At 43.1% G+C, this 23,251-nt stretch overlaps 2 long non-coding RNA genes across 2 annotated transcripts; both read right to left on the bottom strand.

Moving 5' to 3' along the window:
• Positions 1-448: 448 nt before the first annotated feature.
• LOC123335107 lies at positions 449-22,316 on the bottom strand. The gene is made up of 2 exons (XR_006553444.2): positions 21,809-22,316; positions 449-612 (listed from the first exon to the last, which is right to left on the bottom strand). It is a non-coding gene; the product is annotated as an uncharacterized LOC123335107 (long non-coding RNA).
• Positions 2,239-4,483, bottom strand: LOC123335108. Its single transcript, XR_006553445.2, has 2 exons — positions 4,323-4,483; positions 2,239-4,178 (listed from the first exon to the last, which is right to left on the bottom strand). It is a non-coding gene; the product is annotated as an uncharacterized LOC123335108 (long non-coding RNA).
• Positions 22,317-23,251: the final 935 nt, after the last annotated feature.

Genomic DNA, 23,251 nt, shown 5'->3' with positions numbered 1-23,251 from the left:
CCTTCTCCCTTTTGGCATGCAAGGCAAGTATCCCGAGCTACGTCTGGTGGTACAAGTGCTTTGGACACAGGCGAGGCTTATTTGCCTTTGGCTGCCCGGGGCTGCCCCGGAGGGGTCCCTCGCCCCCCAAAACCTGGTGTTCGAGGTACGGGGTGGGAGCGCAACCCCACCCCCATCTTACCTCCTCCCCGCGCCTCAGACCGTGGCAGCCCTTCCAGGCATGGTTTCACATCCAAGGATTAGACACCCGCCACCCCCAGCTCTTTAAGGCATTCACAGAAGTCAGGTAGGCAGAGGGCACCGGACCGGCTCGGGCGCTTTCCCATCACCGGAGTTCTGTCCATACCTCACAAAGAAATAACATTCATCTCCCCCACCCCGCAAAAACAAACCAATTTATTTAGCACCTGCCACTCTGAACAATTAATAGCCATTCTTTCCTGATTTCCGCTTGATTCTTTTTGTCTTCCCACCACTCATTTCTTCTGAGCCTGGGAAACGCGCTGTTTAGACTCTGTCCGGTCTCACGCAGGATGCCTCGGTGCTGGTTGGAACGGAGTTGGACCGAAAATATTTTGACTGGCGTCGCCGTGACAAGGTCATCAGTCATCCCTGAATAGATTGATAGTACCCAAGTTTAAGGCAAACACCGCTAGGGAAAACCCACGGTGCTGTGGACCCCCGAGGCGAGTCACGCAATCTCCACCGACTTTGAACGACTCCATCGGGAGGAGAGGGGGAAGGGCCAGGCCCCTTTAATTCATCTGCCCGCGGACTGCCGAAGAGCAGCCTCCGTTGGGCCACGGGAGAAGAGTCATACTGTCTTTCTCATATTCTTTTCCTCTGTTCTCTGGAACAAAGACAGCGCCGAGGCTCCGCGCCCGGACACTGCAGCAGCGGTCCTGCCGCCTCCTTGTTTCTGAGCAAACCCGCTACTTAACAAGTGCTCGGTCCCCAGAACTAGCCGTCCCGAAGAACTCCTCCTAAAACTGCCCTCCAAACACACCTCAAAATCTCAGGATTTGGGAACTGGCAACTACGCCCAAGGCCTCTTGCCGCCCACACTCTGGGAAGCCCGAGAGTTCCCTTCCTAATAAGACTAGCTGACCGTCTGTGAGAGCTTTCGACAGGCCAGGCGCGGGAAGAAGCTTCAAATCCGCCCTGCAACCACGCGGAGAAAGCTTTATCATTCACCCCATATTACAGATGAGGACACTGAGGCTTAGTAAGGTAGATTGCCTGGGGTCACATTAATGAGTGATGGAGGCAGATTCAAACCCGAGTCAGTGAGACACAAAGTGCATCTTCCTGACCACACTAGTCTTGAAGGACTGACGCCAGATGTGTACTGGGACACCATGGGGGGAGATTTGGCTCCTCTTGCTGCGCGCGGGTGGGGGGCACGGGGAGAAGTAGAAACTAGCCGAGCCCATTTCTCCTTCTCTGCTCCCCTGCGGTATTCCTGACCTGCCAGATTTGAGTACCACTCTCCACCCCCAGCGGCCCCAGCGTGCTCGGGTCTTGAGACAACGAGACCCAGGGCCCAAAGGTCTTAGGGAACCAAGGGTTAGCTAAAGGAGTGGGTTAACGTTAAAGGGGGCGCTCAGAAGGTTGGGAAGTCCAGGAGCGCACGAAAAGCTCTCGAGGGAAAGGTCGCAGGGATCCGAGCCTCCCCAGCAGGCCCGCGAGGCGGGGCGGGGCCCTAGCTCCCACCGTGATCTGCGCGAGGTCGGCAGGGGCTTAGCTGGGGCAGAGGGTCAGCGCAGTCCCACCCCGGGGCGCACCGTCGCTGCCTACTTGCTGCTACCCGGGGACAGCAGGCTCTCCGGGCCGTTTTCCGCGGACTTCTTTGTCTCAGACCACCCTGTCATGTCTCGGAAGTTTTAAAAAAGTGAGCCCTCCGGCCTGCACTCCCTCAAATCCGCACCCCTGGTCTTCATTATTTAGAAGACCAATGAAACAAATCACTTCAATCACTTAGGAAGCGATCAAACCTTTATAAAAATCCATCGCTCCCAAATCGATGGGTGAATATTTGCTGGGAATTTGTTCCAGAGGAATAAATAAGGAGCGTGAGTGTATTAAATGCAAACGGGGGACACGGTGGTGTTTTTCTTCATTGATTAATGACCTCTAAAATAAAACAAGTGGGAAGAGGAGCCAGGATCGATAAATTAACTACCCAAATTCATCATTTTCTCGAGCATTTTTTTTCCCCCAGAAAATTATCCTTGGGAAGCCATTGGACCCTTAAGCTTGGAGGGGGAACTGGTGGGTGGGGATGGGGACAGGGCAGAGAGGGAGAGGCAAGAAGGGGCAGAAAAGCAAAAAGAGAATTCTTTCCCGGGGACTCCCTATCTGATTTGGTTTGACATACAGTTTTAAAGTTTGCCTTTTATATAAATTTTTTTTTTTTTCCTAATGGAGGAGGGGAACAAATGGTCGGTTGCCTTTGACAGGACTCCAATAAAGAATTCAGCAGCTCTCCTCTCTGCCCTCCATGCTCCCTCTTCCAGGTTTAAGGTCATGGGTGACTGAGTTAATAATTCATTAATACAGACATTTATTCAGAAAGGTTCTCTGAGATCCACTCTCCTGGCCTCCTCCCAGAGATTTATTTTCCTGGGAAATGGATGGGGGTGGGAGGGACTGCAGGTGAAAAAAGGGGAGGAGAAAAAGGAAAAAGGAGGCTGGACCCAGGAAGGATCTTTGTATATTTAGCCAGATTAGTGGACAGATGCCTCTACCCTGCTGTTAAACACCTGGCTGAAAACGTGGCATCCAAACTGCACAGGGACTCTGCCTCTAGCAGTGCTTTTCCCTACTTTTACATCTGTTCATTCACATTCGTTCTGAAAACGCCATCCCTCCATTCTTTAGGAAGGGGAGAGCCACCTAACTGAGGACTTGGGAGTGCAGGCAAAAGAGGGGAAACTCTGAAAGGAGACTACCCACCTCCCACCCCCCCCCCAACCCTTATGATGTTCCCAAAGAGGAGCTTTGCAAGGTACCCAGACCTAGGATCCCAAGGAGGCTCCCCACTCCTAAGGGAACAAGCAGCTTCTGGTGGGCATTCCATCTCCTCAGAAAGGGGCTGTGGGGGCCTTAAAGCAAGATGAACCCAAAAAAGTCCAGATCCCCATGAAGATGACTTTGTAGGGGGTAGAGATGGAATAAATAATAAATAAGTAATTGTCAGATGGGAAGAAGTGTTATGGAGAGCAGGACAGAAAGGATGAGAGGCAAGAGGAGAGCAGTAGGTGGAGAGTGTCACTATTTTAAATCTAGTGGTCAGAGAAGGCTTCTCTCATAGATGAAATTTGGGTGGAGAGTTAAACAAGAGGATGCCAGTTTTGTGCCTGGAGTGGGGACATTCCCTGCCCTAACCTGTGGCTCAGTGGTGAACACTGTGAAAAGGGCTTCCCCAAAGAGCACCCAAGATATTGGAGAAGGCTCCTGCCTCATCAACCTCTGGCCACACTTGGTCCCCCTTGCTCCTACCTCTTCCCACCTGGTTCCCACAAGATGCTATGAGCTACTCAGTATCCTTTCAAATACATCTGTTCACTATTAATATCAGCTGAAGTCACCTTCGCTGCTGGTGACTTAAACGTTACACAGTGACCTATTCCAAACTGCCCTGAGCTGCAGTTTCTTCCATGGTCAAAAAAAAGGATGGCACTAATGTAGCTCTCTACTCTAAGCTCTTTCGTAAGCAACTCTCCAATTCTGCCCTCCCTCTCAACTACCCATTTTCTAGCCCCACCCCCTGGATGCCATGAATCTAAGGCGTGTGGGGTGAAGAATGTATTTGAGAAACTCACACCATTTACTTGAATCACTGCCCTCTTCCAATTGATCCCTTTGCACCTTCACTTGTTTGTCCTTACTCAGTTTTAGAAAACAGTGCCAGAAAGCAGAAGTGTGAGGAGGAAGATACAGGAGAAGAAGATGCCTTAGAGCTTAGCCTGGACAAGTCAGCTCTTCCCACAAAGCTGCATGAATGCCTCTGTTTTTCTGAGGCCTTGGCAGTTTTGTACATGTCATCTCCTCGGCTTTCCTCCTGTTGCAACCATCCTGGGAAGGCATGCTCCTCACTTGGCCAGGTTGAAGATGGCCTTTGGGGCTGAGGCACGGAGCTCAGTCTATCTTCCAACCACTCTCCCATCCTCCGTCCTCTGCCAAGATCACAGACAGCACCTGTTCACTTCACTTGAATGCAGCCCAACCCTCCAGCTCTTCTCATCCTGGTCACCCGACAGCTGTCACTCAAACAATGCTTGTCAGCCACCCCAGACCTGATTTGGATTTGACCTACTGACCTCAAGGTGGAAGGCTCGACAGTCCGTTACAAATCCCCAGGGGCCGATTCATTCTCCCAGGAAAGTCTCTAAATATATCCTTTCCATTTGCAGGGAAATCAGCTATTATTTGCAAAGGCCTCATGCAGTTTAAAATACAGTTTAGTCCCATAAAGATTTAATGAATACCCAATGTGTGAAAAACAGCTGCTCTTTTTACAAAATAATTCTTGTAAGTAAAGGAAAAGAGTAAGAATTAGACAAGGGGAACTGGCCCTTCAGAAACTCATATTTTCCCTTCATTATCTCCTTTGCAGCCACTTGTCCCCTCATACTTTATTCTTCCATTTTTCAAAGAATCTCTAAGAAGAGACAAGCCCGATGGAAGTTACCTACTTACAAAGTAACAGCTACAAATAATATCTAATGAGGACCTACTGTGTACTAGCAACTAGGGATGTTTAGGACAATCTCCTACGAAATTCTTCCAGCAAATGCTACCTGGTTCTAATACAATCTTCCTTTGTGACCAGTTTGTCACCTCAGTTGAAGCCTGTAGGCTTTAAATTATAATCAGGATGAGGCAAGCATATTGCTGTGCATCTGTTTGAAATTAGGAACATATGCTATGGTTGATTCACATTCTGAGGGTTGGTGGGTCCTAGTGCGTGGTGAATTCCCTGAGTGCTCAACAACAGTCTCTAGGAGCCAGGATGGCCTACAGGTAGCCTCAGAAGTGAAGGGGCCCTGAGGCCTTCTGCCCCACCAGCCAGCCTGAGGAAACAGGACGCATAGTCCCACAGAGGCTCTTATGAATGCCTATGGGAACCCTGGAAGCTTGTCTGCTCCCTCAGCCTACCCTCTCCTGTGTAGACTAGTGCCCACCCTTGCCCTCCTCTGAGTTAGTGGGTCAGATGATGACACGAAGGCTTATTATTATTGTATTATTTTTGGTGAGTTTCTGTTCACTGTGTAAGAGCCTCTCAGTTAAAATAATAACAACAACAACCTATTCTCAGCTTCCTTTTTGGAACCAGAAAACTTCTCTTTAAAATAAAGACACTATGGAAGTTGCTGTGTGTGCATGTGTGCTAAGTCACTTCAGTTGCGTCTGACTTTTTGTGACCCCATGGACTGTATAGCCCACCAGGCTCCTCTGTCCAGGGCAAGAATACTGGAGGGGGTTGCTCTGCCCTCCTCCAGGGGATCTTCCTGACCCAGAGATCGAACCCACATCTCTTGCATTGCAGGAAGATTCTTTACCAGAGAAGCCTGGAAGTTGCTGTGGGGAAAACCAAGAGTGTAAATTGCAGTGCCGGTGTCTTTAAGAATCTTATACTGGGGAAATCTTTCAAGAACTCAGCTTTCCCTCTCTAGTTCCTAGGACCTGGAACCAGTGCGTGGCATAACAGATCAGAAGAGGAAGCCACCACTTTAGGTGAGGAGAAGATCAAGCCAAGTTTCACAAATGAGATGAGCCATAAAAATTTCCCCTGCATTCAGGCAGGGAAAGAGGAACTGAGGAAAGGGATCCTAGATCAGGGGAGCTGCCTGAGCAAATGAACTGTCTGTACAAATAAACTGGGAGCCCTGGTGATTTTTTTCTCCATTCATGACAATAACGATTGTCTGGCTGACTGCTTCCTCTCCAAGGGCCAGAACACCATCTCCTTGGGGGGCTCTGCAGTCATATTCCATAGAGTCAGAAAGATGTTTTTATGAGAGCATCCTGACCCAATATGCTCAAGTTCAAGTCTGAAATCAACTCACAATTAAGATAATTGAAAACCAGTTGAAGGTTCCAAGATGAAGCCATCAGCACAGAGGACAGTGCACTGGACAAAGATTTGGCAAGTTCAACATGCCATTTTCTGTATGGTATAAGCTATGATGTTCTGAACTACTCTTTTTATTTTTTAATTAATTAATTTAATTGGAGGATAATTACAATATTGTGATTTATTTTTGCCATATATCAACATGAATCAGTCACAGGTATACATGTGTCCGCCCACATCCTGAACCCCCTTTCCACCTCCCTCCCCACCCTATCCCTCTGGGTTGTCCCAGAGCACTGGCTTTGGGTACCTTGCTCCATGCATCCATCAATCTTGCACTGATCATCTGTTTTACATATGGTAATGTTCCAAAGCTATTCTCTCAAATCATCTCACCCTTACTTTCTCCCACTGAGTCCAGAAGTTTTGAACTGCTCTTTTTAAACTATAAAGAATTATGCAAAAAAAAATGTATAATATACATTTATCATATATATATATATATATATATATATATATATATGAGAGAGTGATCTAGATCCCTCTGAAGTAAAAATAATACAGGAAAATATTTTAGAACAAGCAGATATGCTTTCTGAGGATTCTGACAGACTATGTTTAATTCCTCTTTTAAAGAAAAAAAAAGGAATTACAGAAAAATGACAAGATTCTTGACTCTCAAAGGAAAAAAAATCATTTTTTTCATTGACAAGACTGCTGGGTTCTTAAATAGAACTTTTTAAAAGGCTATGCATTCTTAGTTCATTTTTATAACACAGTAATTGACAAGTGACACTGAAACATTGTTTGGAAAATTAATATTCTAAGAATTCAGTGCTTAACAATTTGGCTTTTTAAAATATTGCTAAGTTTGACCATGTTCTGGGCATTTCCTTCTTGTCTGTCTACACTGACAAGCATTTTCAACTGAAACATATGTTTAGGTAGACAAGTATTTTATTTGGCAGCAACCTAATAGTTTAAGTATAGATTTCAAAGTTAAATGTGTGCTCCATAAGCCAATGTCTTCAAACAGCAGCATTTCTCACAATTTGTTTCCTCAAAATAAATGTTTGTCTTGGAGCCAGCAGAGGCGGCCAAGCATTCCAGAAAACTTCTTCCATACATCCATCACTACTCTTCTGTCACCTTCAAGATTCTCTACTGGTCACATGCCTTACAGATTTCCCTGGGTCGCTTTACAAGGCTAACCCCCAAAATGCTTTGTAAGACAAGGGCAAGCATTTTCAAAATGATTTTTTTTTCTTGGTAAAAATGGCTCAGATAACACATGCACATTTAGCAATGTTTCATTTCATTTTCGTAGATGCTATTTTATTTGTGATCTGATTGTTGGTTCCATCTGTCTTCTCATTTCTGGATACATACTTGTGAAAGTGGGTAGCACAGGCCCCTCTACTCCCTGCTCCCCATAGACCTCATCTGTAAATCCCTGGTGTTGTTATGAGCATTCGATGTGTTAGTCCTGGAAAAAAAATATATTTAGAGCATAGAAGGCACTCTCTCGGAAAAGGCAATGGCACCCCACTCCAGTACTTTTGCCTAGAAAATCCCATGGACAGAGGAGCCTGGTAGGCTGCAGTCCATGGGGTCGTGAAGAGTGGGACACGACTGAGCAACTTCACTTTCGCTTTTCACACTCATGCATTGGAGAAGGAAATGGCAGCCCACTCCACTGTTCTTGCCTGGAGAATCCCAGGAACAGGGGAGCCTGGTGGGCTGCTGTCTGTGGGATCGCACAGAGTCAGACACGACTGAAGCGACTTAGCAGCAGCAGCAGCAGCAAGCACTCTCTGTATGTTTTATCTTATTATGTACAATGCCTTTTAAAAATTGTTTAAGATTTATTTCCACTACATTTTGGTTTCGTGGAGGTAACTCCAGTTAAGATGTATGGCTCAGCAATTGACACACAGCATGCAGACAGAAATGGTTAATTGTTCAATTGCTTGTCTTGTTTGCCTTCCCACTTCCATAGTGTTGAGACACTTGGCTCTAAGGACGGCAGACCTCATCCTTTCTCTTACATCTTGATTCCAGTCACTTTCAAGATAATTATGCTGATGTTTGGGCTGAACCCTTAAATGCACATTTACTTCTTTGGCTGAAGCTATTCTCTTATATTCTCTGTCTAAGACTGTAAGAAAAAGCTAGATATGAAGTCAATAACTATGATTGAAAATATATATATTTCACACAAAAAGAAATGCCTCAGGAGAAAAATATGCCATTCAAAGTCAGTAAGAAGTAGGCTAAGTAGCTGGTTACTTTCTTGATCATTAGGACACTCAGAATTAACTGGTTAACTTAACACACTCAGATTCACAACCAGATTCACAACTGGTTAACTCAACACACTCAGATTCACAGCCTTTTTCTGTTGCTAGAAAAAGGACGGAGTTTCAAGATAAAGATAAATACTTTCAACTAAAATTTACTGAGCATAGACTGTGACAAATCGTGGATTGTTTTTCACGTATTACTTCATGTAATATTCACTTTGATATGAGTTATTTTTTATTTTTTTTAATTTATTTTAATTGGAGGATATGAGTTACTTTTTAAGGGAAAACATTTAGCTTTTTTCTTTATAGTTTTACTACCGAAGAGTGCATATCTAAATAATATACTTCATTTCACATGTTTTGGAACTTGATGAATAGAATCATACTGTTCCTTTCTTTAGAATCTTGCTCTTTTTGCTCAAAATTATATTTGTAAAGTTTATCCATATTGTTGTGTGACACAGCTCATTCATTTTTAATGCTGCATATTGTAAGAATATACCCTTATTGTTGTTTTCATTATTTGGTTATTATGAAAAATGCCCCTATGAACATTCTTGGACCTGTATGCTGTTACATGTATGTGTGAGGTTCTGTATGGTGTAGACCCATGGGTGAATTTGGTAGATTGATAAGGTTTATATATTTTAAACTTTACTAGAAAGTACCAAACTGTTTTCCAAAATAGTTACATTAATTTGTATTCCCACAAGAAATGGAAAGGGGTGCTTTGTATACCACGTCTTGTTAACACTTGGAGTTGTTAGATTTTAAAATGTTTGTCCAACTGGTGGCAGTTTGGGGGGCTTCCCAGGTGGCACTAATGGTAAAGAACCTGTCTGCCAACGTAGGAGACATAAGAGACACTGGTTTGATCCCTGGGTCAGGAAGATCCCCTGGAGGAGGACGCAGCAATCTGTTCCAGTATTCTTGCCTGGAGAATCCCATGACATTTTGATATTAATTTGCATTTCCCAGATTTCTAATGAGTTACCATCACTGTATTAACAGCCACTGTGGTCATTGGCTATTTCTCTTTTGTGTGGTGCCTACAGATGGTTTTTGCATGTCTTTATCTTGAGTTATATTTTTTAGATCTTAATCTGCAGGGGATTTTTTTCTTCTCATATAGTCTATTTATGAGTTGTCAATTATATGCACTACAGATATCATCCTCCCTTCTGTGACTTACGTATTCACTCTCTTTATGGGGTCTTAATATTAAATATAAAATGTTAATTTTGTGTGAGCAATGTTTAATGTTTAAGACATCTTTCCCTATCCTGAGATCATGCATATATTCTATTTTTTTCCCTAAAAATTATATTGAACTTCAATTTCCAGCCAAGATGGGAAAACAGGGACTGCATTAACCCTCCTGTCCAAAAGAACTGAGAAACTGAACAAAATATATGACAATCATTGCCAAAACAGTAACATCAGGCCATGAAGGACAGTGATCCTGAGAGGTCAAACACAAATGAGACAAGCTGTTTAACTCTCCCAGCCTACTGCCTTGAGATAGTTTCCAGAACACAGCACAGGGAGGAAGAAACCAGGGGAGACCAGCAGACCCTCTGAGTAGAGGAGACAGAGTCAAGATTCCGGGGAGTCCAAGGTGGCTAGAGTTTGCAGAATGGGGGACTCAAAAGAGAGCTACTGCTGATCGGCGTGAAGCACAAAAGTTTTTAACTTTGACCAATTTATCAATTGTCTCTTTTGTCATTGGGCTTTTAGTGTCATTTTGTGATCAAAGTCATAAAGATTTACTCATTTTTTTCTTCTAAGTTATCTAGTTAACTTACATTTAAGTCTCTGATTTATCTTGAGTTGTCTTGTGTTTGATGTGAGATAGGGGTCCAACTTCATTCTTTTGCATGTAGAAATCCAATTTCTGAGCACCATATGTCCAAGATTATTCTTTCACTATTGAACAGTCTTGGCATCCTTGTGGACAATCAGCTGACCATAAATGTTTATTTCTGAACTCTCAATTTTATTCCACAGATTTATATATCTATCTTTATGCTAGTATTAGTGAAGTGAGTGAAGTCACTCAGTCATGTCCGACTCTTTGCGACCCTATGGACTGTAGCCCACCAGGCTCCTTGGTCCATGGAACTTTCCAGGCATGAGTACTGGAGTGGGTTGCAATTTCCTTCTCTAGGGGATCTTCCCAACCCAAGGATCGAACTTGGGTCTCCCACATTGTACACAGATGCTTTACCGTCTGGGCTACCGTCTTAATTATTGCAGCTATGTTTTAAGTTTTGCAGTAAGTAAGTATGAATCTTCAAACTTCACTATTCTTTTTTGAGATTTTTTTTTTCTTTGCTATTCTGGGCCTCTTGAATTTCCATATGAGTTTGAAGATCAGCCTGCCAAATCCTGCAAAAAAGCCACCTGAAGTTTTGGTGTGTGTGTGCTTAAGTCACTCAGTCATGTCTGACTCTTTGCAACCCCATGGACTGTAACCCGCCAGGCTCCTCTGTCCATGGGGAGTCTCCAGGCAAGAACATTGGAATGGGTTTCCATGCCCTCCTCCAGGGGATCTTCCCAACCCAGGCATCAAACCCAGGTCTCCCACATTGCAGGTGAATTCTTAACCGTCTGAGCCACCAAGGAGGGCCAAGAATACTGGAGTGGGGAGCCTATCCCTTCTCCAGGGGAACTTCCTGACCTAGGAATCAAGTTAGGGTCTCCGACATTGCAGGCAGATTCTTTACCATCTGAACTACCTGGGAAGTTTTGGTAGGGATTGTTGAATCTGTGGATCAGTTTGGGGAGTACTGTAATTTAGTAATATTAGGTCATCCGATATAGAAACATGAGATCTTTTTTCCATTTATTTGTCTTTAATTTCATTCAACAGTTTCTTATAGTTTTCATTTATAAGTCTTACACTTCTTCTGTTAAATTTATTTCTAAGTATTTTATTCTTTTTAATGCATTTACAAGTGGAATTGTTTTCTTAATTACACTTTTGCATTATTCATTGCTATGTATAGAAATACAATTGATTTTTTATGTTGATCTGGTACCTTGCCACCTTGCTGCTGAACTTAGTTAATTCTAATAGCTTAAAAAAATTTATTATTCTAACAGTTATTCTGATTCCTTAGGATTCTCTATACAAGATTATGTCATTTGCTAATAGAGACAGTTTTACTTTTGACTTTCCTATCTGGATGCCTTTTCTTTCTTTCTCTTGCCTGGTTGCCTTGGCTAGAACCTCCCGGACAACATTGAATAGGAAGAGTGAGAGTGACCATCCTTGTCTTTTTTTCTGATCATGGGGGGAAAGCAATCAGTCTTTCACTAGGTTAGCTGGAATTTTTCATAGATGGCCTCTGTTTGATCAACTTCCTTCCCTTTCCAAGTTTTTCAGGGCTTTTTAAAAAATCTTTTAAAGATACATAATTTTATTTATTTAACTTTTTATGGCTGCCACTGGGTCTTTGTTGCTACGTGTGGGCTTTTTTCTAGTTACAGCGAGCAGGGGCTACTCTTTGTTGTGGTGTGTGAGCTTCTCATTGCAGTGCTCCTCTTGTTATGGAGCAGGCTCGAGGTGTACAGGCTGCAGTAGTCGTGGCACATGGGCTCAGTCGTGGCACATAGGCTCAGTCGTGGCACACGGGCTCAGTTGTTGCAGTGCACGAGCTTGGTTGCTCTGTGGCATGTGGGGTTTCCCCAGACCAAGGATCAAACCAGTGTCCCCTGTACTGCAAGGTGGACTCTGAACCACTGATCACCAGAGAAGCCCCTTTCAGAGTTTTTTGTTTGTTTGTTTACCATAAATGATTTTTTTTGGATCCACTGAGATGATCATGTGATTTTGGCCTTTTTTCTATTGATGTGTTACATTGGTTTTTTGGATGTTAAGCCAATCTTATATTTGCTTTTATGTTTTCTATATGAACTATAAAATTAGCTTTTGGAATTTTACTAAGTTCAAGTTAATCTTTAAATTAAGATAACTGAATAAACACCTTTATGGTATTTATAGACAACCTACCCAAGAATATGGCATGCCTTTCTATTTCCTCATGTCTTTTCCTGTGTCTTTGTGTTTTAAAGTTTTCTTTATGTGCATCTTGCATAAATTTTGTTTGGTTTATCTTAAAGAGTTTTAGCTTTCTTACTATTGCAAATGGGGCTTTTCTTCAATTATATCTTCCATCTATATAGTTTTTACATATGACAGTGACTAAATATCTAATTTCATTTTATAACAAGTTGATGGTCTGAATTCCCTTATTATTTGCAGCAGTTTTTCTGCTGATTTTCTCATTGTTTTCCAGGTGTAAAATCATAGTATCTACAAATAATTATTTTATCTCCTGCTTTGCAATGTTTCATATTTATGATTTCTTTCTCATATGTAGTTGCATTGTTTAGTGTCACCAAAATATTATTAAATAATAATAGTAACAGTGATTCCCTCTTAAGCATGATGCTAGTTTTAGAATATACCTTTCTAATAGTTTTTATATTGAGAGGTAGTAGAAGTATAATGGTTAAGAGCATGAACTCTGGAGTCTGGATGACTAGGTTGAAATCTAATCTATACAACTTATTAAATGCATAAATCCAAAGGGGTCAATTTTTCATTTCAAAAATTGGGTTGATAAAAATTTATCTGATAAAGTTGTTTTGAGGAGTATATGAATTATATGTATATAAAATATGTGTGCTCAGTTGTACATGACTCTTTGTGATCCCATGGACTGTAGCCTGCCTCTGTCCTTGGGATTCTCCAGGCAAGAATACTGGAGCACGTTGCCATTTCCTACTCCAGGGTATCTTCCCAACCCAGGGATTGAACCCACATTTCCTATGTCGCCTGTATTGGCAGGCGAATATTTTACCACTGTGCCACCTGGGAAACCAACTGTAAGTACTGTGCTGTGCTTACAATAGGGCCTGGCACATAGTGAGTGTGATATAAGTGTTCGTTATAGCATCATTATATCTTTATATAGTAGGTTTGTTCTTCTCATTTAAAATTGTGGGAACAATAACTGCCGGAGAGGGTGTGGAGAGAAGATTACCCTCCTATACTGTTGGTGGGAATGTAAATTGGTATAACCACTATGGAGAACAGTATGGAGGCTCCTTAAAAAACTAAAAATAGAGCTACCAAATGGGGTAGAGCTATTATATGACCGTGCAATCTCACTCCTGGGCATATATCCAGAGAAAAACATGATCCAAAAGGATACATGCACCCCAGTGTTCATTGCAGCACTATTTACAAGAGCCAAGAAGCAGAAGCAACCTAAATGTCTATCAACAAAGGAATGGATAAAGAAAAGGTAGTGTATATATACAATGAAATATTACTCAGCCATTAAAAGAATGAAATAATGTCATTTGCAGCAACAAGGATGGACCTAGAGAGTGTCATACTGAGTGGAGGAAGTTAGAGAAGGAAAAAATATTGTATGACATCCTTTATATGTGGAATCTAAAAAGAAATGATACAAATGAACTTACTTACAAAACAGAAAGAGACTCACAGACTTAGAAAACAAACTTGTGGGTGCTGGGGAGAAGGGATAGTTAGGGAGTTTGGGATGGTTGTGTACACAGTGCTGTATTTAAAATGGATAACCAACAAGGACTTACTGTAGAGCATATGGAACTCTGTGCAATGGTGTGTGCCAGCCTGGATGGGAGGGGTGTTTGGGGGAGAATGGATACACGTATATGCATGGCTGAGTTTCTTTGCTGCTCACCTGAAACTATCACAACACTGTTAACTGGCTACACCCTGATACAAAACAAAAAGTTCAAAGTGTGGGAAAAAATTGTCTGGGAATTTGGACAAATTCCAAATTTAACTGGTGCAAAGTGTTTAAGAGAAATATACTTGGTTAAATATGTGAATTATTTGGATGCTAATCAAAAAATTAATAAAAATAACTGTCTTCAACTTTATGTAAAATGACTAGAGTTATAAATAAAATCCGTCTGTGCCCTGAGCTGTATCCTTAGCCCTTCCTACAGTTTAGATACCTGAGCCAGTACATAGTCCTTTCTAAATGAAGCGCTGCGCACAAGGCTTTCTCTCATTGGCAAACCCTGTTTGATTCGTTTACCCATGTAAACATATATCAGAAAATTCTTCAACATTTCACATATGGTTAGGAAAATTGGACATTGACTCCTTTGCTCATTTTCCTGTCCCCCTCCCATTGCCTATCAAAGAGGTCATCTTATTCAGGGTTCATCCCCACCCTGCACTCCCAGACACACCAACTGACTACTGGGGAATGGTGAAATCCTGAGCTGTCTTAAGTTTGTTGCAACAGTATCACATTTATATTCAAGAGTGCCAGTGGTTCTCAAACCTGTACTGAATAAAGTCAAAAGGTGCTGTTTCTTTCAGATTCTTTCATCAGTCTGGTCCTGATCTAATTTGACTTTCACTTCCTACAACTCCACACATGGCCCTTTTCCTCTCACCAGAATGGTCTCTCCACTCTCCCCTATAAACCATTATCATTTATAACCTTCTGCCTTAGCTTATCCTGTATTTTCTGCTTTGACTTTCCTTTTCTTTATTCCATACTTGCCAAAGGCCCCTATTTTAGGGTGCTGCTCACGTCCTTCTGTATCCAGGTAGCCCCCACTGCTCACACTTACCTTCCCTGATCTCCTCTAGCTCCTTCTCTCTGGGTCATGTTTTTGGTGCTGAAACTCTGAACTACAACATATTGCACTAAACTCAAAAATATGTGCTAGATTCTCTCTCAAAGAAAGCAGTAAGTTTCTGGAGGACAGGGATTGTGACTAACCTTTATCTGTATACAGTGTTCAGTACCTGCCATGCCACAAGGCACCCAGAGGCTCTCATCAAATACTGCTGAGTCACTGTCAAATGAGTGAATGCTTTAGTGAGTGAATGAATGAACAAGGGTGCACATAAATGCATGTACAAGTGAATGAATGAATGATCCCCAAGGTCCCACCACATGGAGGCATGTCAGAGACAAAACCTGAAGGGTCAAAGCCAGCAGGTGTTCAGAGACCGCAGCAGGGGCAGAAGATGAAGCTGGAAGACCAGGAGGGTTTGAGTTCACCTTGGCCCCCTGTATCAGGAGAGTGCTGTCTTTGCCCTAGTACACAGAGCTCACTCTCTTTTATAATGCCGTGCACAAGTTAACTACAAACTGAATTATTTCCCCATTTGTACCCGTTTATACTTCTATATCCTTCCTGAAGAAGAGGGTCTCTAGCTGAGACCCCACGTGGCCCTCACACAGCCCTCAGGACTCAATGAACTTTATCTTCATCAACAGTTCTTCCAATGGAGCAAGTAAAATTAAGGGATTCCTTCCTTCAAATAGAAAGATCGATAAAATGATCACATTACCATTATCTCTTACAAATCTTCCCTCTGGTATAATAATTCCCATTAAGGCCTCGTAAGCACAGCAAGAAATATGTGGTCCATTTTCTTTTTAGTAGGAAATGACAGCACACGTCTGTGGACTGGCAGAAGGCACTCATATCTCACACCAGAGTGATGCCACGACATTCTAAATGAAGTCCATTGAGTGTAATAATGGTGCAGAGAAATCTTAGTATAAAACACGATGTGATCTGACCAACACAGAGGAAAGAAGCAGGAACTTGGCCAGTCTTAGCAAAACCCCGAATAATCTGAACTAGTCATCAAATGAATTTTGAACTCCATGGCTTTCATGAATTCCACATGAAAAATATACTTTGGAAATAATATAAGCTACATCAGATCCTGGAACAATGGGAGAGTTTCATTTATTAAACACACCAAATTCGCAGATAGAATTCTGAGTCAAAGCTGAGCAAATATATACACTCAAGAGAGAGACTCTGAACAGCTGGATGTTATGGTACTGGGGTAGGGGGGGAATATGGTAGGCCAGGGTAGATGGAGGTCTAATGAGGAAAGAAAAGAGTGAGGACAAAGCACAGGGAATTCCTCTCACTTCTCTGAAGGAACAGAATGCCAGGGCTGGGGAAATTAGCTTAGGCTTAGCAATATAATATAATGTAAAATGTGGTGGAGAAGGAAATGGCAACCCACTCCAGTGTTCTTGCCTGGAAAATCCCAGGGACGGGGGAGCCTGGTGGGCTGCCATCTATGGGGTTGCACAGAGCCGGACATGACTGATGTGACTTAGCAGCAGCAGCAAAATGTGGTGGAGTGGTAAATGGTAGCAATGACAGGAGACAACATCATTTGGTGTTTGAATCCTCATGAAGTAGCAGGATCAAGGAGAGATGAGACATGAAAGACCAAAAGTGATCCCCACCCCTTCAATGTTGCCATTTGTTATCATGAGGAAAATGAAAGGAAGTTAGATAACTCATTTGATTTTCTATGGGCTGAAACACATTATCTTTATCTCTTTGTCTGGACTGAAATGCAATATGTGTTATATTGGGTTGGCTAAAAAGTTCACTTAGGTTTTTATGGAAAAACCTGAATGAACTTTGTGGCCAATCCAAAGTAATATTCAGGATATCCCTTTATCACCAAAAGTAATGGTGGGCAAAAGGAGAGATATAAGAAAGAGAAATAATTATTAGGGTTTCTCTAGATGACAAGGTAAGTTAGGAGAGAGTTTTCTAGGAATAATTCCCCCCAAAAAGTAGAATTTGAAATGGTTGAAGTGTGCCTAGTTGGAAAGTTCAACACTCATTACTCTCAACTTGTGAGTCTTGAAAGCTTAGATTGAGGCAAGCTGGTTTTAATGATCCATAATTTGTCCTAGACTTGGTTCATAAATTATCCATACTTTCTTTTCATGGAGCACATCTGTACTCTTCACGGGGTGTGAACTTCATTAGACTATTTCCATTCTATAGAAACCAGGCCATTTTACAAGGCACCATGCCGATCCTGCACAGAATCTGAGCAGTAACCTCACCTGGTGTGTGTCAAGGCAGCTTCTCTACACATTCATGAGGTGCTGTACATCTGAAAGTGCACCTGGACTCTAGAAGATTCCAATTATGACTAATGAGCAGCTCACACGCTCTTTGTTACAGGATCCACAGAGCAGCAATAGCTACTAGGTGGAGGGATGAATCAGGCTAACCTATCAGCAGGGGTACGAGCAGAGGCTACCAGGCGGTAACAGGAACAAATGGGTAAGTCCTTGCAGCAGCCAGAAAGGAGAGTGAAACTTCTAAAGTAGATTAGCACATCCAATTAGCAGAGGAGATACAATTTGTCTCTCTCTCACATACAGCATTCCCTCCTCCAACAAACATGCAGATGAGCACCATCTCTGACCAAGCACACTGTAAAATCCATGCAATGCCAAGACGAAAGAGGGGGTACCTCCTCATAAGATGTACACAGCCCAGTGACGATGTGCATGCTGTACAAAGGTATCTGGCAGATTCCTTCAGAGGCACTGAGGCAAGTCAAGAAAATGAAGTGATGTACAAGGCAGGTGGCCAATGATATAAGTGACAGACAGATGTAACAGGAATATATCACATTTAAGAAAAAGTAAAAAAAAAAATTAACTCTTGATCATGCCTTGGCAAGAGCATAGAAGTGATGGTGGTGTGGGAGTGGGTGGGGGGTTGCAATGGGTTGAATAGTGTCTCCTGAAATTCATGTCCACTTGAAAGCTCACAATGTGATCTTATTTGTAAACAAGTTCTTTGCATATGTAAGTATTTAAGATAAGGTCACATTGGATAAGTTCAGTTCAGTTCAGTCACTCAGTCGTGTCTGACTCTTTGAGACTTCATGAATCACAGCACTCCAGGCCTCCCTGTCCATCACCAACTCCCGGAGTTCACTCAAACTCATGTCCATTGAGTCGGTGATGTCATCCAGCCATCTCATCCTCTGTTGTCCCTTTGTCCCCCTGCCCCCAATCCCTCCCAGCATCAGAGTCTTTTCCAATGAGTCAACTCTTCACATGAGGTGGCCAAAGTATTGGAGTTTCAGCTTCAGTATCAGTCCTTCCAATGAATACCCAGGACTGATCTCCTTTAGGATGGACTGGTTGGATCTCCTTGCAGTCCAAGGGACTCTCAAGAGTCTTCTCCAACACCACAGTTCAAAAGCATCAATTCGTCGGCACTCAGCTTTCTTCACAGTCCAACTCTCACATCCATACATGACCACAGGAAAAACCATAGCCTTGACTAGACGGACCTTTGTTGGCAAAGTAATGTCTCTGCTTTTGAATACGCTATCTAGGTTGGTCATAACTTTCCTTCCAAGGAGTAAGCGTCTTTTAATTTCATGGCTGCAATCACCATCTGTAGTGATTTTGGAGCCCCCCAAAATAAAGTCTGACACTGCTTCCACTGTTTCCCCATCTATTTCCCATGAAGTGGTGGGACCAGATGCCATGATCTTTGTTTTCTGAATGTTGAGCTTTAAGCCAACTTTTTCACTCTCCTCTTTCACTCTCATCAAGAGGCTTTTTAGTTCCTCTTCACTTTCTGCCTTAAGGGTGGTGTCATCTGCATATCTGAGGTTATTGATATTTCTCCCGGCAATCTTGATTCCAGCTTGTGCTTCTTCCAGCCCAGCATTTCTCATGATGTACTCTGCATAGAAGTTAAATAAGCAGGGTGACAATATACAGCCTTGATGTACTCCTTTTCCTATTTGGAACCAGTCTGTTGTTCCATGTCTAGTTCTAACTGTTGCTTCCTGACCTGCATATAGGTTTCTCAAGAGGCAGGTCAGGTAGTTTGGTATTCCCATCTCTTTCAGAATTTTCCACAGTTTATTGTGATCCACACAGTCAATGGCTTTGGCATAGTTAATAAAGCAGAAATAGATGTTTAGGTCCTGAATCCTATGATCGATGTCCCTGTAAGCAGGCTGTGTGGAGACAATGACACACAGGAAGACAGCCACAGGAAGATGGAGGTAGAGATTGGAGCTACACTGTCAGAAGTCATGAGACACCAGGAATCACCAGGAGCTAGAAGAGAAAAGGAAGGATTCTGAAGACCTCTGAAGGGAGCATGACCCTGCTGACACTTTGGCTTCAGATTTCTGGCCCCTGAACCATGAGTGAAAGAGTTGAGTGAAAAAGTTGGCTTAAAACTCAACATTAAAAAAACTAATATCATGGCATCTGGTCCCATCACTTCACAGAAAATAGATGGAGAAACAGTGGAAACAGAGACTTTAATTTTGGGGGCCCCAAAATCACTGGAGATGGTGACCTCAGCCATGAAATTAAAGGACATTTGCTCCTTGGAAGAAAAGCTTTGACCAACCTAGACAGCATAATAAAAAACAGAGACATTACTTTGCCAACAAAGGTCCATCTAGTTAAGGCTATGGTTTTTCCAGTAGTCATGTATGGATGTGAGAATTGGACCATAAAGAAAGCTGAGCACTGAAGAATTGATGCTTTAGAATTGTGGTGTTGGAGAAGACTCTTGATAGTCCCTTGGACTGCAGGGAGATCAAATCAGTGAATCCTCAAGGAAGTCAGTCCTGAATATTCATTGGAAAGACTCATGCTGAAGCTGAAACTCCAATACTTTGGCCACCTGATGGGAAGAATAGCCTCACTGGGAAAGACCCTGATGCTGGGAAAGATTGAGGGCAGGAGAAGAGGGTGACAGAGGATAAGATGGTTGGATGACATCAGTGACTCAGTGCACATGAGTTTGAGCAAGTTCTGGGAGTTGGTGATGGACAGGGAAGCCTGGAAGGCTGCAGTCCATGGGGTCACAAAGAGTTGGACACAACTGAGCTACTGAACTCAACAGAATTGAACCATGAGAGAAGAAATTTCTTTTATTTCCAGCCACCCAGTTATGGTACTTTGTTAGAGTAACCTGAGAAAACTAATACAGGGATCATGAAAAGAACCATAGTTACATGCACATAAACAGTAAGCACCGGTTGAAAGAGTGAATGAGAGGCTGTAGAGAAAAGAGCACCCTCCCACACTGTTGAGTGGGGCAGCCACTATGCAGAACAGTAAAGATGCTCTTTAGAAAACTAAAAACAGAGTTACCATACGATCCTGCCATCCCACTCCTGGGCATATGTGGAAAAGATGGACATGAGTTTGAGAAAGCTCCAGGGGTTGGTGATGGACAGGGAAACCTGGCATGCTGCAGTCCATAGGGTCGCAAAGAGTCGGACATGACTGAGGGACTGAACTCAACTGAACTACTTCAAAAAGACTGTTGCAGCCCAGTGTTCACAGCAGCACTAGCCACAGTAGCCAGGATACGGAAGCCAGGACACAGTAGCCAGGACACAGCCATCGATATATAAATGGACAAAGAAAGTGTGCAATATGTATACAACAGAATATTACTCAATCATAAAGAAGAATGAAGTAATGCATTTGCAGCATCATGGTTGGACCTAGAGATTATCATACCAAGTCAGAGAAGGACAAACATCACATGATATCATTTATATGTGGAATCTAAAAAAAATGATAAAAATGAACTTAGTTACAAAACAGAAATAGATTCACAGACAGAAAACAAACTTATGGGTACCAAAGGGGAAAGGTGGGGAGGGATAAATTAGGAATTTTGGATTAACAGATATACACTACTCCATATAAAATAGATAACCAATAAAGACCTCCTGTATAGCACAGGGAACTATATTCAATATTGTATAATAAACTATAATGGAAAAGAATCTGAAAAAGAATATACACATGTACAACTGAATCACCTTGCTATATACCTAAAACACTGTAAATCAACTATAGTTCAATAATTTTTTTAAAAATGAATGAATGACAGTAGAGTTATTGCTCAGTGCTATTTGGAGCAAACTGATTATATTTTTTGGACAAGCCTGGAACTCATTTTTTTTTTTTAACTCACTATTTAAAATAATGAAATATAGTCTCTCCCATTCCCTAAACCCTCTGTCATATTTTCAGGAACAAATTAAGCTGATAATGAGGTGTCCTTACTTCACTGGGCTGTGAAAATGAACTAAACATGCATATATAAAGTATGTGGTGCACAGTGGTTGCCCCATCCCCTAAACTTAAAATAAAACATCATGTGGAGAGGAAGAATTTCAGATCCAAAGCTCTGTGTTCAAGAATAATCACTTCCTTTATTTATATTTTAAGCGGTCACTTAGGCTGGGTGACAGAAATTCAATGTCACTTGGAGAGAGCTTCCAGCCTTCCCTAGGACTGTGACAGGAAATCCTGGGGTGCTGTCATGCCAGGGCACGGGGTTAGGAACCCACCGGGTCCCCGGTTCCCAGCCCACACAATCCGCTGGGCTCCCCCTGCCCCTGCATGTGGCTCTTTAAGCCCTCCTGTCGGTGTCCTGATGCAGCCGGCGCCCCATGCGGGTTGCAGGAGACGCCCCACTTTTAGTTCCCAAGGGCTGCTATAACAAATGGCCACACGCTCCCTGGCTTAAAACAAAGGGCAACTATTACCTTACAGCTCTGGAGGTCAGAAGTCCAAATGAGCAAAATCAACGTGTCCGTGGGTCTGGTTCTTCCTGAAAGCTCCAAGCGAGAGTCTGTTTTCTTGCTTTTGCCGACTTCTGGGGGCCTCAGGCACTCCTCGGCTTGCGGCCTTTACCTCCATTTTCAAAGCCGGCTTGGAGGATCTTCGCAACCCATTGCGCTCACGTGCCTCCCTCGCCTAAGGCTCCTGTCATTACATCGCACACACCTGGGTGCACCAGGCTCCTTTTCCCCATCTCAAGATCCTTAACTTAATCTTACCTGCAATGTCCCTTTTTGCCATGTAAAGTAACACATTCACAGATTCTCGGATTAGAAGGCGGACATTTAGGGGTCATTATTCAGTCTAGTGGGAGCTTCCCAGGCAGCTCAGTGGTAAAGAACCCACCTGCCAATGCCAGAAGCAGGGGTTCAATTTCTGAGTTGGGAAGATCCCCTTCAGAAGGAAATGGCAACCCACTTCAGTATTTTTGCCTGGGAAATCCCATGGACAGAGGAGTCTGGCGGTCTACACTCCATGGGGTCACAAAGAGTCAGACACGAGTGAGCATTCACGCATGCACGCATTCAGCCTAGCACAACCCATATGATCTTTCCCTCCCCGGGGCCTCCCAGGCTCCCCTGGAAAGCAGGCTTAGGCCCCTCTGCTCTGGGACCCACACTCCTCTCTGTTCATGCCCATGTACCCACCTTAGCCTGCCCCATCCCTACACCAACCCAGGAGGACCTTTCTTCAAGTTTGAAGGTAAAAGGAAAGCCCCCTTTACCCAATCATTGTGTTCAAACCCAGAATCTCCTACGCTTCCCTATTTGGGCTTTCAGAACACACACAGAATGTAATTTATGGCCTGCGTCTGCTTTCTGGCCAGTCATCTCTTTCTCCTGAGATTATGGAGCAGGGCCAACCATTTGATTTAAAGGGGGGAGGTGAAAGGGGGAACTATAAGAAGAGTCTGTAAATTAATATCTCACAGTATTATTCAGTCACATTTGCAGAACACAGGCTTTTGTGAGGGATAAACACTGAGGCGTGTTTAGGAGAGGCCCCAGAGGAAGCCTGCTGGAAGCCTGGCTCCCAAGCCCCTCCCTCCCACTGGTATCTTCTCAGCCTTTCTTCCGTGGCAGCCACACCTCACTTGGCTCTCAGAGCTGCCTGTCCTTCTAAACATTGGTCCAGATCTTCACAGAACCTCTGCTGTGTTCCCCTTAGCACAGCTAGAACAGGTGGCACTTCTACAAAGAGCTGCTCCCTGTACCAAGGCAGACACAAAGGCAGTAGTCACAGAAAATACAAATAGCATAAACATTATGAATCCCCTGGGCGAGTGTCCAACCATGAAAATGCCCTTGGCCCAAGAGGCCGCTACAGCCACAAAGAGTGTATGGTTTTCTCCCTTCACTCCCACCCCT

The sequence above is a fragment of the Bubalus bubalis genome, chromosome 9 (assembly GCF_019923935.1).
Source record: "Bubalus bubalis isolate 160015118507 breed Murrah chromosome 9, NDDB_SH_1, whole genome shotgun sequence".
Classification (NCBI taxonomy): Eukaryota; Metazoa; Chordata; class Mammalia; order Artiodactyla; family Bovidae; genus Bubalus; species Bubalus bubalis.
Note: the sequence above shows the minus strand (reverse complement) of the source record. Positions and strands in the feature narration are given on the sequence as shown.